General features: G+C 34.1%; 1 long non-coding RNA gene across 4 annotated transcripts in view; it reads right to left on the bottom strand.

Annotated features, from left to right (window-relative positions):
• The window catches only part of LOC116154738 (uncharacterized), a 263959-nt gene that overhangs the window by 97132 nt on the left and 149316 nt on the right, over window positions 1-17511 (bottom strand). For all 4 annotated transcript variants that reach the window (XR_010382196.1, XR_010382195.1, XR_010382194.1 and 1 more), the window contains one exon: window positions 14098-14142. This is a non-coding gene — a long non-coding RNA (uncharacterized LOC116154738). The remainder of the gene's footprint in view (window positions 1-14097; window positions 14143-17511) is intronic.

Raw genomic sequence — 17511 nt, 5'->3', positions numbered from 1 at the left:
TATCACCTTTCTTTGCTTATTTCTCCGTTCACAGTTGCAGCTGATGGTGTAAATGCAGCATGTTCCATGCCTAAGGCCAAACTCCAAACGTGTTCATGTTTGTAAACATCATTGACTCACTGAGTCACTTAGACTCCAAAGTACAGTTTTCTGAGTTTGAACATCAGGGTCTAAACACAATAAAATGTAATCTCAAATCCCATTTGTATTTGAAAGTAACGTACAGATATGCATGCACGGTACGCTCAAGCTTTCTGAAAAAGAGGCTAACTGGTTAGGTGAAGCCTTAGGCGGAAATTCTGTTGCCAGTATAGCATTACTGTTTGTTAACAGCGTTCCTGATTCTGGATAATCATAAGGGAAAACACTTAGAAAAAAGCCACTAAGCCATAAATCTCAAGCAAACTTGAGAAAAGGTGGGAGCAGCCGGCCTCCCATTATACAGCTGTTTCCCAGGAGGCTCTTCAGGCCTACAGAGGGCCTTCCTGAGTGTGAATGTGCTGTGCATCCCATCTTCTTCTTTACTAAATAATTCTGCCTGTTCAATAATCTCCAGTAGCAATTTGCTTTTTAAAACACTGTTCCCAGTCTTTCAACTAAGAAGTATACATCTGGACTATTTTGGGGTATAGAAAAATAAACTTTGTCTTCTCTGTAGGACTGCAATATAGTGTAACAAATAAGTACCATGTAAGTGATGTGCATAAAATGATACATTCCCCGCATTATTATAAACAATTTGAGTACCTTGCCAGTGTTCACAAGGCCCCGGAAGACGTGGCATGTTCAGATTCCTCCAGGCTCATCTTGCGCCCCTCTCCTCTTTACCCTCTGCCTTCTAGCCAAACAAGCTTCAGAAACTGCTTCAGAATGGCCAGTCCTCCTTCTGGTATTGTGGGAACTTCTATGCATGCTGTTCCATCTATTGGGAAGACACTCCTGCCCCATTCTCTCCCTGGCAACTTGCAACTCATTTTTGTTCAGAACCTAGCTTAAATATCATTTCACTCATCCATACATCCACTCATTCATTTCATCATTCATTCAAGCCATAAGTGTTCACTGAACACATGCTAAGTTCAGGAAGTGAGTTAAACCTTGAGTCTGTGAACAAAAGAGATGACACCCTCACTTCCATGCAGCTTAAAACCCAATGAGGAAGACAACCAATGGGTACTTACATAAACTCACAAAGACCACATTTATGACAGCTGGTTTGAAGGCACACAATAGAATTCTACGGAAGAGAAAAACAAAGAGGATCTAATTTAGATGAGCCTGGGATGAGGTGGGGGAGGAGATTAAGGAAGATCCCCGAAAAGTGGCTGATAGGTTGAGACCTGAAAATTAAGCTGGCTAGATACAGTGGGAGGAGCTTTCCAGGCACAGGAAACACCACAAAGACCTTGACCTGCTTTATAAAAACCAGTTCTGCATTTTATGCTCTTACTGCATTCTGTTCTCCTTTGTAACATTAAGCACAGTAGTAATTAAACAATGGGGTGTGAAATACTTGAAACACTTGCCCCTCCCACTGGCTGGAATTTTTGTAAGATAGTAATAGTACCTGCCTTGTTCTCTGCTCCGTCCTGAGCACTAAGCACAGCACTCAGCCACGGCGGTGCTGAACAACGGTCTGCCAACCAACTGGATGAAGTAAACGGTGCTCATGGGCTGGGATGGGAAGGTCAGACTGGGAAGTGCTGCTTTGTTACTTTTAATCGACAATGAAGCCCTGCCTAGATATGTACAATGTGATTAGTCTCCCTCTGCCCAGTAAAAACATTTAGACTAAAGCACGCATGTTGGTTGGAGGTACAGGTGGGCGTTACACCGAAGGGGAAAGATCAGCAGTGGAAATACTGACTCATTCTGAATTCGCATATCACTTTGGTCAACAAAAACTCCTTCATGCTGTTATCTCCGTGTAGCACAACTTCCTTCTGGCACACAGTAGGCACTCAAAATATGTGTACAATAAATGATAACGAATGAATGAATGGAAGACATTGTTATGTTCCGTTATTCCAATTCATTCGTTCAGCAATATCCGCTGAGCACCTACCACGTAGGTAGAGTTTTGCTGGGTTCTGGGAATACAGAGGTAGACCTCAAAGAGCTCACCGTACTCAAAAGAGAAGGAAACCAAGATTTACAAAAGCAGTGAGGTAAGGGCTGAAAAAGTCATAACCATAACGTACTATGTAAACTAGGAACGAGGAGAAAAGGGGTAGTTGCCTAAGTCTAGGGTAAGTAACAGTTTTTTAAGAAGTGTGTGACAGTTGCTAAGGCGCATAGAGCCAGCAGGACTTACCCAGATGTGCAAACAAGGGAAGTTCATTCATCCCAGCTATTTAGAATTTTAGCCACTGATAATAAAGACTAAATCACTTGGCTGTTCAGGCTTTCCAGCCATATGGGAATTGTCTCCCCAAAATATGTGCTACTGAATTTTTCAGGCAAATTATTTCGTGCTGAGTTATATTGCTGCGTTCTCCATATTACAACCAAAGATAAGAGGCCTAACTCACTCGATACATAATTAAAGGACATGAATTGAGGGTAGAAATGCATTCCTTAAAGGGAAGGTAATTTTTTGTTTTTGTTTACATCCTCAGTGATCTGCGCTTTCTCTGAGACCTGAAAGGATTTAGGGAGGACTTCTGTTCATGAAAGAACATTTCTAAGACAACAGTAGCTTGAAATTTACTCATGATGTTAAAATTGTGGCGAATGTGGCAGAAATGATTCCATGTGACTGAGACCTGTTTGTTGTGAATTGCTAATTAGTATAATTATTAACATCCGAAGAATTGCAAAGCAGCAAATTTTCGGCCTTGACTGCTTATCATTCACATGACAGTACTAAATTAAGACAAAACAGCACAGGAACAGAATAAGTAATAAAATGTTCTATAAAGTTTCTCAGGAACGACCTATTAAGGAACTATAGACAACTGCTCAGCAAGGCAGATTGCCATTTTATTCTGTTTCTATAAGATTTTTTTTTTTTTTTAGAAATTTCAGAGATAATGTTTCGTAAAAAGGAACATCTACAAAGGCTGTGTATTCAATTCCCTCCAGATCACAAGTGCGAGAACATATCTTCAAGGTATGGCCTTTCTATCAGTCTCCAAATATCCTTTATTAAATATAATGCTGAATCTCCTTTATTGCTCTCACAAAAGCTGAGAATTGTATTCCAAAGAAATCAATACATATTCTAAGCAAAAGAGAATTCATGGAAATACGCAGGCATTTTGGAGATTATAAAGAATTTTTATTATGTCTATTGGAAAAAACACATTCATACAAGAAAAAATCCTCAGACAAGTACTCTGAAATTGCTTTCTATCTGAGATTCAACTCAAAATTACCAACAAAATTAATACTTATCTTTGAGCTGGGAGTTGAATCAAATCCAGAACAGAAGTCTAATTTGGAATAACTATAATTTAAAATAAAAAAGTAAACTCAAATCAGTATTTTTCTATTTTGTTTAAATTCTTTTTGAACTAAATTCAAGAAAAGAATTACATAGGTTCAAAAAGTAGCCGTTAATGAGACTGTCATCCTCCACATCATGTGTGTGCAGCTACAAAAATATAAATGAGCTTTTTGGAAATTATAGCCCTCAAAATATAAGATATAGTGAGACATATCAAAATGAGTGTTGACATGACTCCCTGAAATGCCTTTGACTCACCATGTGTGTACACAGTATGAATTTTAATATGTAAGCACTCATTTAGGGCACATTGTTAACAATTCAGCTTTTAGAAATACTGAATAAAGCTTCATATTATGTATACATAGCTGGAAATAGCATACATAAACATATTAATTATACATTTTAAAGTTAAGGCATTGTTTCATTTGTTCATTTATGTATTTATTCAATATTGATTGAGTAGCTCCTTTATATGCTACACTGTGCTTAGTTCTAAAAATACAAGAGAATGAGGAAGAGCTGACCCTGACTTCAAGAAGGGTCTTGGCATTGGAAATACTCAGCATCCATTTTTATCATAACCAAACAAATTAAGGATCTAGTTAATAGGAGTCAGACAATAATAAAACTAATTCCATAAACTATCTTAACATATTTTTTTCATTCTTGGGTTTCACAGCCATGGGCCAACTTGCAGGGCATAGAGATTGTTCAGATGATAATTGGAATTAGAAAACAGAACTTTTCAACAATCATAAAAGAAACTGTAGTAATTACATTTGACTAAATAAATATTATTAATAATAGCCTAATATAAGGAAACAACCATCAAAGAAAAGTCTTTGAGGGATGCAGAGAATGTAGGCACAATTATGAACAAAGAAGACAAATTTAATTGGAAGTAGAACAGGAATGATTCCTTTAGCTTCATCTGAGTAAAGGCTTTATCATTTTCTAATGCAAAAGTGGAGGTTAAAATCAAATCATTGTTTTGAATTTATTCTAAGTTGTCATACAATAATATGCATAGTTCTCACTCAACGGAATGGGTCTATCCATTCTCAATTAAACATCTCTACTCTATAAATCCCAAGTTTAAGAAACACTTCAGATGTTACTACAAATAAATGCCTGGTCCCATTTGGTCACTGTTTTCAAGCTTCCTGTGCCCAGAGCAAGCTTTTCTTAAAGGTTAATGCTGTAATGGTGTTATTTTTGTTTGGACATAGCATATTATTTCTAACTGTTTGGCTTACAGCTTTGGTGTTATCTAGCATGTTATCCAGTTTTGCTCATGGACGTCCTTGAAAGATGTCCTCTCGGGTAAGTAAGCTGCCTAACCTACCCATGTGCCACATGCACCCCAGACAAAAGAGGGAAGTTATGAACACCCCCCAGAGATTTCAGCGATATTTTCTGGATATATTGTAGGTTTTTTACACCAGCTTACATCAATAGCGTCACCACCCAGCTCTGTTCAACCTCTACTCATTTCTCTGGTTTTCAAAGTCCATGTTTGTTCAATTTAATCTGAGCTTCTTGGTTGTCGTCATGCATGAGCTGACTTCCTTTTTTGTGAACCCACAGCACTAATGTCATTGCCTACTGCCCTTGTAACTTAGATGAGAGCTGCCATCACCTTCCACTCCTTGAACCTGAGAAATGAGACCATTGCAGGACAAAAATTGAGAGCTGTCAGGTTTGGCTCCAACTGAAACAAAGTGATACATTCACCCCGTAGTGAATGTCCTAATATGTGATTGTTTTTCCTTGCTCTTTTTTACTTTTAGTGTTCTAAAATTTAACTTTTTTTTGTGAAAGATATTTATATATCTTTCACATCTTTCTCTACTTTCCATCTTTTTTTGTCTTTCTACCTACATGCTTCATCACTTCTTGTTGTCTAGTTCGCTAACACTCCTTTTGGCTATACTATTGCTGCTGCTAAAACTGTCCACTGGCCTCTTCATTTTGGTTATTGCATTTTTACTTTTGGAATTTGTATTCAGTTCTTTTCCAAATGTGATATATTAGTCTGTACAGTTTCAGTTTCTCACTAGAATGTTCAAATATGGATTTTTTTCATTCTTAATCTAATACTTTATCATTTTAATCTGTATCTGAAATTCGAATGTGTCAAGTTTTTGCATTTTTTTCCTCTATTGAGTCTTCTGATTCCCACGCATGATGCCTTTTTCTGTATGTGCCTGCTCATCTCAAGTGCTAATGCCTGTGATTGGTTCATTCCTAGAAAGAATGACAGCAGGTTTCTTATTGGAAACAATGGAAACCAGAAGATTGTGGATCAATATCTTTAAGCAAACGAAAAAAAAAAAAGTCAACCTAGCAAAAACAGCTTTTCTCATATTAAAGCAAAACAAAAATATTTTAAGATATACAAATGCCAAAGTGATCCATCACCAACAAACCTGTAATATAAAAAATGTTAAAGAAAATCTTGCAGGCAGAAGGAAAATGATACCAGATGGAAATATGAATTCACACAAAGAACTGAAGAGCATTAGAAATGGAGAATAAGTGGGTAAATATTTTTTTAATTTCTAATTTAAAACTCCATGTAAGATGTAATTGAATGTCCAAATAAAAATAATAACAATGAATTGTGATGTCTATAATATATGTAAAAGTAAAATGGATGACATCACCAGCGCAAAAATTAGGAGTAAAGAAATAAAAGTACATTTAAAGTTCTTAAATAGGATATGGTTTTATATGATACTACTTAAATGTCATTATATAGTTAAAAGTATACACTGTATATATACTTTTTTGAAAAAACACTAAAAAAGGATTGATAGTGGACAAGCAAATATAAGAGACAAGTGGAATTATAAAATGTGAAAAAATGCTCGATACAAAAGAAAGGAGAAAAGAGGAACAAAGAACAAATGTGACAAAAAAAATGATTAGCAAATGTCAGAATTAAACCCAACCATATTAATGAGAACATTAAATATAAATGATCAAAACACCCCAATTAAAATTTTAAAAAAATGTCAGGCTGGATTAAAAGACTCAACTGTGTGCTGCCTACAAGTAACCCACTTTCAAGGCACAGAAACAAATAGATTAAAAGTAAAAGGATGGAATAGATATACTTTGGCAACATTAGTCCAAAGAAAACAAAATAGGTTTCAAAGCAAAATATACTACTAGGGATAAAAAAGGATCATTTCATAATGAAGAAGGGGTCCATTCATGAAGAGAATATAATAATTCTAAAAGTTTATGCACTTAACAGCCAATCCAAATTAACAACCCAATCCAATAATAGGCATAAGAACTAAAGAAGCAATTCTCCATCAAAGACATACAAATGGCCAATAAGCACATGAAAAAATGCTCAATATTGCTAATAATCAGAGAAATGCAAATTAAAACTACAATGAGGTATCACCTCACACCAGTTAGAATGGCCATCATTAAAAAGTCCAGGAACGGTAAATGCTGGAGAGGGTGTGGAGAATTATTCTACTCTGCTGGTGGGAATGTAGTTTGTAGCAACCATTATGGAAAACACTATGAAGATTCCTTAAAAAAATTAAAAATAGAGTTACCATATGATGCAGCAATCCCACTCCTGGGCATATACCTGAAGGGAACTCTATTTCAAAAAGATACATGCACCTCAATGTTCATAGCAGCACAATTAACAATAGACAAGACATGGAAACAACTTAAATGTCCATCAATGGATGACTGGACAGAGAAGTCGCCATATATATGAATACTACTCAGCCATAAAAAAGAATAAAATAATGCCATTTGCTGCAACATGGATGGACCTGGAATCATTATTCTAAGTGAAGTAAGCCGGAAAGAAAAAGAAAAATACCATACGATATCACTTACATGTGGAACATAAAAACAAAAGACACAAATGAACTTATTTCCAAACAGAAACCGACTCAAAGACATAGAAAACAAACTTATGGTTATCAGGACGGTGCAGAGGGGATAAATTGGGAATTTGAGATTTTCAGAGACTAACTACTATATACATAATAGATAAACAACAAATTTATACTGTATAGCACAGTATACAGAGAACTATATTCAGTATCTTATAGTAACCTATAATGAAAAAGAATATGAAAAAGAATATACGTATGTATATGTATGACTGAAACATGCTGTACACCAGAAATTGACACAACATTGTAAACTGATTATACTTCAATTTAAAAAAATACAATAAAAATGTAAGAAAAGAGAAAAGTTCTAAAGGTTTATGTACTTAATAACAGAGCTTCATTATAACTGAAGTAGAAACTGATGCAACTACAAGGAGGAAAAGATAAATTCAGTCAAAGTCAGAGATTTCAATACTCATCTCTCAAAACCTGATAGAAAAGGTAGGCAGAAAATCAGCAAGGATATTCAAGATTTGAACAAGACTATCAACCAGCTTGACCTAATTGATATTTACAGGACACTCTGCCCAATAATGGCAGAACATATGTCTTTTCAAGGACACATGGAGCATTTATTTAGAAGTAAGTTGTCTGGATATAGAATCAACATATGAAAATGTTTATATTCATCAACTGTATATTTAGAAAATATAACTTTAAAATATATTTACAAGTATATAAGAATAAGTGTAAATTAATAGCAAAGATTGTACTCAAACTATCCAGAAAAAAATTACGAAATTTATGAAAAATCACTAAAGAATGCCTAAAGAGATACCAGATACATGAGTAAGAAAATTCAAGATTTTAAGATGTCAAGTTTTCCAAAACAATATGACTTTAAATCAATTCTAATCACAACATTAATAGAGTTTTTCAAGGACCTGGACAACTCACACTAAAATTTATACAGAAGGGGAAAGTGAAAGGATAATGAGGAGAGTCCTGATGAGGAGCAAGGTAGAGGGGGACTCGCCTGTCACATGTGAGGACTTGTTATACAGCCAGAGTAATCAGAACTACCTAGCACTGCTGACACAGTAATAGAACATTTCAGGATTGGCCCAGTTTGTAGAGTCCACAGACTCACACATATAAGCAAAACTGACCTATGAGAAAGGTGCATGGCACATTACAGGGAAATAAATGAGCCTGAACGATAAGGTTACCCACAAGAAAGAACGGAAATAGAATTAGCACTTCACATCACACATAAAAATCAATTCACAATGGGTTAAAACCTAAGATATGAAAGGCAAAACTTTTAAGCAAGATGTAAAAAGTATGAGGAGAATATTAATAAATTTTAATAAGAAAAAATGAACAAAAGCCTTCATAAAGAAAGGATTTGGATAAATGGGTCTTCTTATAGTGGGAATCTAAGTTAATGCAGTCACTATCAAACAACTGGGCCCTATCTCACAGAGCTCAGCATTCACAACCTATAATCCAGCAATTCTATTTCTAGGAACTTTTGCTCACGCACACTTGGAGACACCTATAAAAATGTTAATATTAGTGAAACTGGAAACAAGTCAAATACTTATCCACAGTGGGGATGAAAAATGTGTACTATTTTCCTATGCTGGAATATTACACAATCATGAAAAATTACAGACTGAAGCTACATGTAACAGCAAGGATGAATCAAAGAAAATACTGAAAAAAAAATCTCATAAGATTACATGCAATGTATAATTCTGGTAAAGCTCAAAAGCAAGTAAACTAAACAATTTACTGCTCTAGTTTTCAAGTTGTGCTCAAATATTTTCATGTTAATGTTCTACATCATAGCCTACATCTTTTTATATGGATTCATTTGTATATTTCAAACACTATAAAATAAAACTTGTTAAAGTCTACTGTCCTCACTTTAAAATGATACTCAACTTCAAAAGAGCTGATTAACTTTGCCCTCAACATCTTCTTCAGTTAAAATCAATCAATTTCATCTCTCCTCAGTAACCCTTCCATTTTTTTCTGTTTCTTACTGAACCAACCTCATTCTCTTATAATTTCCTTTATTATATAAGCCATAAAAATAGAAATTGTGTTCAAATAGTTGTTAAGTGTTTAGGGAGGACTACTTTCTGAATATTTCTTGTTACTTCACTGTTAATATATCCCAGAAACAAGTGAGTTGTTTGGCTAGGAGAACTCCTACCGACTCATTTTAAGCACACAGTCAAAGCAGTAATGCCTAGAAATTTATTTCCCATATGTATAATTCATTTTTATCACATTATTTAGTAACTGGCATTTATTTCTATCTTTCAGGGATCACATAGCTATTGTGAAAATCACCTTCAATTATATGCCCAGCTTCAAAGATGCTAACAACTTGATTCAAATGTAAGTAGGCCTACCTAACATTAAACTATCTGATTAATACAGAGAAAGAGAGCATCTGGAGTCTTAGGTTCTAGTCCTGGTTCTGCCATTGACAAGCAACGAATTATTCAAATTAATCTCAAACTCCAAATCGCAGTGTTGTCATCTAGGAAAATGAAAAGGTTGGCATACTTCTCCCTTAGGTGAGCTACTTCATTCTGTTTCTAAAATAATATAAATTGCTTAATGACTTTTTTGAAAAATGAAATGAAAAATCTCTGTAAGAGAAAAGGATAGTGTTTGATACTTAGAAATTACTAGCAGGATGGGTAGTCAATATTTTGGATATTAACTAATGTCTTCCTGCAACTGTATTCCCTGTGCTGCCATGTATCCATTACTGTCCCTCCCTCCTCATTTAAGTAGTGCCTTAAAGTCCTCTCCCCTGTTCAGCAAGAAGTAGATACAGAAGATGAGACCTTCGCCCTTGTTGCAAAAATTTGTCACTGCCAGTGTGTCAGGGAAGAATATGGGGTCAACTGACATCCTTCAAAGTCCAACGACCCCCATTTCTGGGCTCTCAGATGTCTGCCTGTGATCCCTCAACAGATAAAGCACATTTTTTACTGGGTGTGTTTACCCTAACAAACTAATAGCCCCAGTCTTGATTCTAAAGAGGGACGTTACATAATGATAAATTGATAAATTAATTAAGAAGACAAACCATTCCTAACTGTCACTGGATAAAAGTCAATATACCAAAAATACATTATATATATATATATATATATATATATATATATATATATATATATAATGTATATTATTATTATATTTATATAATTGATGTTATATAGTACAAATTAAAACATATAAATATTTACATTATATGTATTTATAATGTATGATATAAAATAATACATTTTATGTATGATTATATATAAATACCATAACTATAAAAGCATCAAAAATATTAAATACCTAGGTATTTAATGGGATAATCTCAGGATAAATCAGACAAAAGAGGTGCAAGATTTGTATACTTAAAATTATGAAAAATTGACTGGAGAAATCAAAGACCTGAAAAACAGAGGTCTATACCATATTCATGGATCAGAAGACTCAGTATTCTTAAGATTTTATTTTTCTCTGAACTGATCTGTTGATTCAATAAAATCCCAATCAAAATCCCAAACAACCTTTTTCTTTTGGGTAGAAATCAACAAGCTGATTGTAAAACTTGGGTGGAAAAATAAACAACCTAGAATAACAGAAGTGATTTTGAAAAAGAATAAAGATAGATTTTTTTCTAGATTTCTTGATTTACTGTAAAACTGTAAAGTACTGGCATAAAGAAGAATGGGACAGAATGGAGAGCACAGGAATAAAACTATACTTACATGAGCCTTTGATTTTTGAACAAAGTTGCCAAAGTAATTCAATGGATACAGAACAGCCTTTTCAAAAAATGGTGCTGAAAACAATTAAATACACAGTTTTTTTTAAAAGAACCTAGGTCTTCACATCATATATATAGATTAACTTAATATAGATCTTAATATAGCCCTTGATGTAAAACACAAAACTTTAAAAAGAAAACACAAAAGAAAATCTTTGTGATTTTGGATTAGGCAAAGATATTTTATATAGAAGAAAAATGACAACTCATAAAAATTTTATAAATTGGGCATCTTCAAAATTAAAATGTCTGCTTCAAGACACACTAGTAAGAAAATAAACCACAGACTAGGAGAAAATATTTTCAAAACACATATTTGGGAAATAACTTGTATCCATAATATATAAAGGGCTCATAAGTTAGTAATAAGAAAACAAACAATCCTACTAAAAAGTTGGCAAAAGATTTGAACAGACACATCACTAAAGAGATGCTGATGGCATGTCACCACATGAAAGACGCTCAACTTCATTAGTCACAAGTTAAATCCACAGTGAGGTGTCACAATATATTTATAATGGAAAGTAAAAAGCTGACGACCTCACATATCACCAAGGATGCAGAACAACTGGAACTCTCATACATTGCTCATGGGAATGAAAAATGATACAACCATTTTGGAAACAATCTGGCAGTTTCTTTAAAATTTAAACATACACTTACCATATGATCCAGAAATTCCACTCTTAGCTATTTATCCAAAAGAAAAGACAACTTACGAACATGCAAAAGTCTGCACGTACATGTTTACAGAATCATAATGTCTACATAGAAAGAACGATCAGCTCTAAGCCCAATTTACTATTCACTGTCGCTTTAATCAATGTCTTGTAAGTCCTATTCTCCTATCCACAAATAAAAACACTGAGAATATTAGGTCTGAGATTACCCCTTATGGAAAAATGATTTATTCTCCAACAGAATTGCAATGATTTTTCATAAAATTGTCCATAAAACTTTTTAGTTAGGTGCAAAATATTTCATAACTCATATTTTACACCTACTGCACTCCATTAATAAATAAAAAAACTAAAGAACCTGTTATTTTTGAGATGCTGTAGATGGTATGAAAGCACCATAGGAGAATGCTGATCAAGAGAGGAACTGGAGCAGAGAAAGAAAACAAGAATCTACTTTAAATTATTAAGAAATAAGTGATAAATGATAAAAAAATAAACACTTCTTAAAATTATCTTCCAGTTACAAGATAAATAAGTATTAGGAATGTAATAACATGATGAATATAACTAACACTACTGTATGTTACATATGAAAGTTGTCAAGAGAATAAATCCTAAAAATTCTCACCACAAAAAAGTTTTTTCTATTTCTTTAATTTTGTATCTATGTAAGACAGTGCATATTCACTAAACTTATTGTGATAATCAGTTCATGATGTATGCAAGTCAAATCATTATGCTGGACACCTTAAACTTGTACAGTGCTGTTGATTATATCTCAATAAAACTAAAAGGAAAAAGCAGTAATAACAGCTAATTTAATGTCTACCAAATACCAACTTTGCAATAAATGTGAATGAATAAATACAATCTAGGAGATCATAGTGAGCAAATTTTTTTCAAATATTATTAAAATATTAGCAGGTGCTTGCAAAACATGGTGATTAACCCTTGAGGTAAGTATATTTAAAAATATTACTTGAAGAGAAGTCTCTCTCTTTTGTTCCATTTACCATGTTCTAGTTTCCGATGAGTTTCATACATAGGAAGTTGCACTTAATTGCACCGTGGACAAAAATGAGTGCTTGCTTTCATTCCATCTGGTGACTCAGGTTGCAACATGCTACAAGAAAACTAAAGAACTCTTTACCTGGCTGCCCTTACTTTCAGGTCTAAATCAGAGTGATCCTTAAATAAAAGGTTTCTGCTTTCTCCTCTTAAGCGTCCAATGTAGCTGCCTTGTAACTCTAGATCTACCGTGCTGTCCAACACGGTAGATCCTGGCCATTTGTGATCATTTAAATTCAAAGTTAAATAAAACTAAAACTTTATTTTTTCAGTTGCACCAGTCCTAAGTCCAGTGCTCACAAGTCACAGGTTGTGGTGCTTCCTCTGTTGGACAGTGCAGATCCTAGGAATTTTCCACCATCACAATAATGGTGGTCAGTCCCAATCAAGAGCCAATCACTTTCCATCTAAAAGTACCTCCTTACAATAATGATCTTCTTCCTCAAATGTTACCCCTGTCCCTATTCCTACCTCTTTAATGTCCTGATTTTTACATCAAATTATTCATCGTGATAGCTGGCCTGAGGAAGTCATGTTTGTGTAAGATGTCTCTACTTCAAAGTTTTTCCGACCTATAACCTATTTGGTTAACATATGAACACGATAGCCTTTCTGAAGCAGATGATTCCCTCTCGTCCTGCACTGCAACTTTCTAGAGGCCCATCTGAGAAAATTATTGCATTAAATGAGATGGGAGTTTAAAACATCGTGAAATGCAACTGACAAAATTAATTCCAATTGCCTTACATAAAGGTACCATCAAATAGATTGAATATTGGATGAAAGTCTGTGAGCAGTGAAATGATAAACATTTCTATTTTCAGTTCAGGTTTTGTGTCTCATAGGCTGCCAAGGAGTTCCTTGTTTGGCTTGGTTTTATTTAACAACTTTATTAATGCCTTGAAAAGGGGAGTAAACAAGTTCTTAATGGAATTCATCGATGAGGCTGACTGGGAAGTGTTACAGACACAACCGATGACAAAGAAATTACCTAACGAAATGCAGAGAGTGGTGAGCTGTTGACAAAAGCACCCCAAATTATATTCAATTGTAAAAATGAATGCTTAGGGTAAGGATGCCTAATTCAAAATAAGAGTGCTCAGTGAAGACATAAGGAAAAGAGTTTCTGGCCTTTGTGATACTAAACTCTGCAATACACAAACAGGTACTTACAAAGGAAAGAGTAGGTTCTATTCTCTTTGACTGAAGTTGTATTCCCTAAAATAGAAAAAAAATAGGTATTTTTAGTGATGGCACTATCATCTTAGGTATGCCAAGTTAATAAGTAATAAGTTAGAATAAATTTGACTTTTTTTCCCCACTAAATTGATCTTCAGGTTGTTTTACAGTTGGTTATATGTGTGTGCAAACAAGCACATGGAAAATGCAAATGTAACTAGAAACATTATTGTCTATTCCATTTGTAGTTTCTTATAATGAACTCTGGTGTGTAGTGAGAATATATATATTTGGTTACACTTTCTTACAAACTGTACTCTCATACCCAATGGTGTTCAAATAATGGTGAATAATAATTGTTGTGCTACCATTACCATCAACCATCTCTAGAACTTTTTCATCTTTCCAAACGGGAGTTCTATACCCACTAAACAATACCTTCCCATTTTGCCGACCCTCAGCACCTGGCACCCACCATTCTACCCTCTGACTATGAATTTCACTACTCCAATTACCTCATATAAGAGGAATCATGCAGTATTTGTCCTTTTCTGTCTGGCTTGTTTCACTTAGCATAATGTCTTCAAGGTTCATCTGTGTCAAAGAATGTGTCAGAGTTTCCCTGCTCGTTTAAGGTTGAATAATATTCCATTGTTTGTAGACACTAGGTTTTGTTTATCTATTTATGCACTGATGGCTATTTCAGTTGTTTCCATCTTTTGGCTTTTGTGAATAATGCTGCTATAAACATTGGTGTAAAAAAGATTTGTTTGAGTCCCTGCGTTCAGTGCTTTAGGGTACATATCCAATAGCAGAATTGCTAGGTTGTGTGGAATTCTACGTTTAACTTTTTGAGAAACTGTCATTCTATTTCCCACAGTAGTGTAACCCGTACTATTAGCTCCATGCCCTTTCAGGTGTCACTGTGCTCTTGTATCTGTAGGAAAATGTAAAATATTCATTCTGTCCTTGAAAATTTCACCAAACAGTCCTATCTTTATATTTTGTGGACCTCCTTCCTGCCCACAGATTTGCTGGGACTGACAGCTCATTTAACTTTTGGCCACACCTGACACAGCCATAGGTACATGCCTTAGTGAAACTCCTACATGTTCATCAGGATACGTGTATAAATGTGTTCACAGAAGTAGTGTATACTGTCTGAAAAAAACAGAAACAACTCGTTTGTCAAGAGCAGAAGGGGTAAATTATTACATATGCACACAATGCAACACACGTTAATGAACTACGACTACCTATGACGCCATGGGTGAATCTCAGAAAAATATTTATATTAAAAAAACAAGACACAGAAGACTACGCACAACATGATACCACTTCAGATCATTTTCATACAACTCAAAAGGAAGATAATCTTAACAATGTTGTTTAAGGAAACAACATATGTGTGATAACTTTATTTTTTTTTTAAAGACAAAGGAGTAAATTCAGGAGGGTAGTTATTTCTAGGGGTCCAGAGAGATGGAAAGGAGGTAGACCACACAGGAAGATGAACACTTTCGATCATGTTACAGGTCTTCAAATGGGTAGTGTTCCTTTATTTTGTGCTTTTAACTTGGAATGGACTAGCAGACCACTTGCAGAGATGCTGCTGACAATTCTCAAGTGTATGTGAAAAAGTAAAGGAGGAAAAGGCCAGACTTCCTTCACTGCCAAGGCTCCTGCTTCCCAGCTGCCCACCACACCACGGTAAGGGGCAAGTGCATCCCTGTAGATAGTTTCCACAATTTTCCTGCGTAAATCCTGCATCTCTTGTAGATCTCCTTTTTTCAAATATAATAGTTCTTTCCATTTTATGCCATTGTTTGCTTTCGTATTTTTAAAATTCCTAAAATTGACCTGTCTCACAATTGCTGCATACATATGTAAGAGACAGTGGCTATTCTCAAACTTTTCCAATTACTAAGATCTCTTTCTATGTCAAGGAGATATCTTTCAATAAATGAATGAATGAAGAAATGAGTGAATGAATGACATAAATATCTTAGACAATTCAGATTAATTAAAATACTCTGATAAAACTGAAAACTATACACCATCAAAAAAAGCATTTATGTATGTATTTATACGGAAAAACAAATAAAATATATTTTTTAGAAAAAGCCTGTTTTAGAATTACCTTTTTTCTACTTGTTTAAAAATTCTAATGTTATAAGTACTTATCTCAATCAGTGATGAATTGGAGCCCATTAAAATACCTTTGATAAAGATTGTTATTTTTTTCATACTCCATGAGTACTTTTCTTTTAGACTCATATGTGTATGTGGTGGTGCCTCATTTTTGTTTTAATTTGCACTTCCTTGATTATTAAGGAATTTGGATTTGTGTAAAATGCAAGTTCAAATTATTGACCATTTTTCTGTTCTGTTGTCTTCTTCTTACTGATTTAAAGGAATATGTTATACATCCTATGTTCTTGCAGTTAGTTATATATGCCACTCTGTGCCTGGCATGTTCACTCTCTTAATGGAGCCTTTTGATGAGGAAGTTTCTAAATTTTAATATAATCCATTAGTTAGTTTTTATTTCATGGTTTCTGCTTTTTATGTCCTATTTAAAAAATTATTCCCTACATACAATATCATGAACATATTCTTAATTGACTTAAAGGAATTGCTAAACTTTGCTGTTCCATGGATTCCTTTGGGAGTCTGGAGAAGACTATGAGTGCCATTCAGAATAATTTTCAAGTAAAAAAAATACATAGCATTGTAAATAAATACAATTATATTAAAGTGAAGTTCCACTAAGGGACTCTACAAGATTAACACAACCCGGTGTCTTTATTATTCTACTATTTGTAGTTAGATCTACAGCCCATCGGGACATAATTTTTATGTGTGCTACAATGAAAGGGCTAAGTTTCTCTTCATAACATATGGATATCCAATTGGCCCTGTTTCTTAAAAAGACCTTCCTTTTCAACAATGCTCCGAAGAGCTAGCTTTTTTTTATAAATCAAAAGTTTAATATGGTGCGAGAATATTTTTAATCTCCAAAATTATGTCCATCGATCTATTTTACATTCTTGAGGTAGTACCACATTGTTTTAATTACCATAGATTTATTAAATTTTAGAGTAAATCCTTTTATCTTGCTATTCTTATTAAAGAATATCTTAGCCATTTGCATTTCCATATAAATTTTAAAATTAACTTATTTTCTATTTAATAGATATTAAATGGGATATTTTTGAGATTGCATTGAATTTATTGATCAATACGGTAAATAACTACAATTGCTTCAATATCGAATATTCCTATCCATGAACAAAGCATATCTTTTTTTTAATTTAGACTTTCTTTAATTTCTCTCAATAATATTTTATAGTCATCTCCACAGAGTTATTTTGTCTTTCCCTCAGAATTATCTTAGGTATTGAATAT

The sequence above is a fragment of the Camelus dromedarius genome, chromosome 9 (assembly GCF_036321535.1).
Source record: "Camelus dromedarius isolate mCamDro1 chromosome 9, mCamDro1.pat, whole genome shotgun sequence".
Lineage (NCBI taxonomy): Eukaryota > Metazoa > Chordata > Mammalia > Artiodactyla > Camelidae > Camelus > Camelus dromedarius.
Note: the sequence above shows the minus strand (reverse complement) of the source record. Positions and strands in the feature narration are given on the sequence as shown.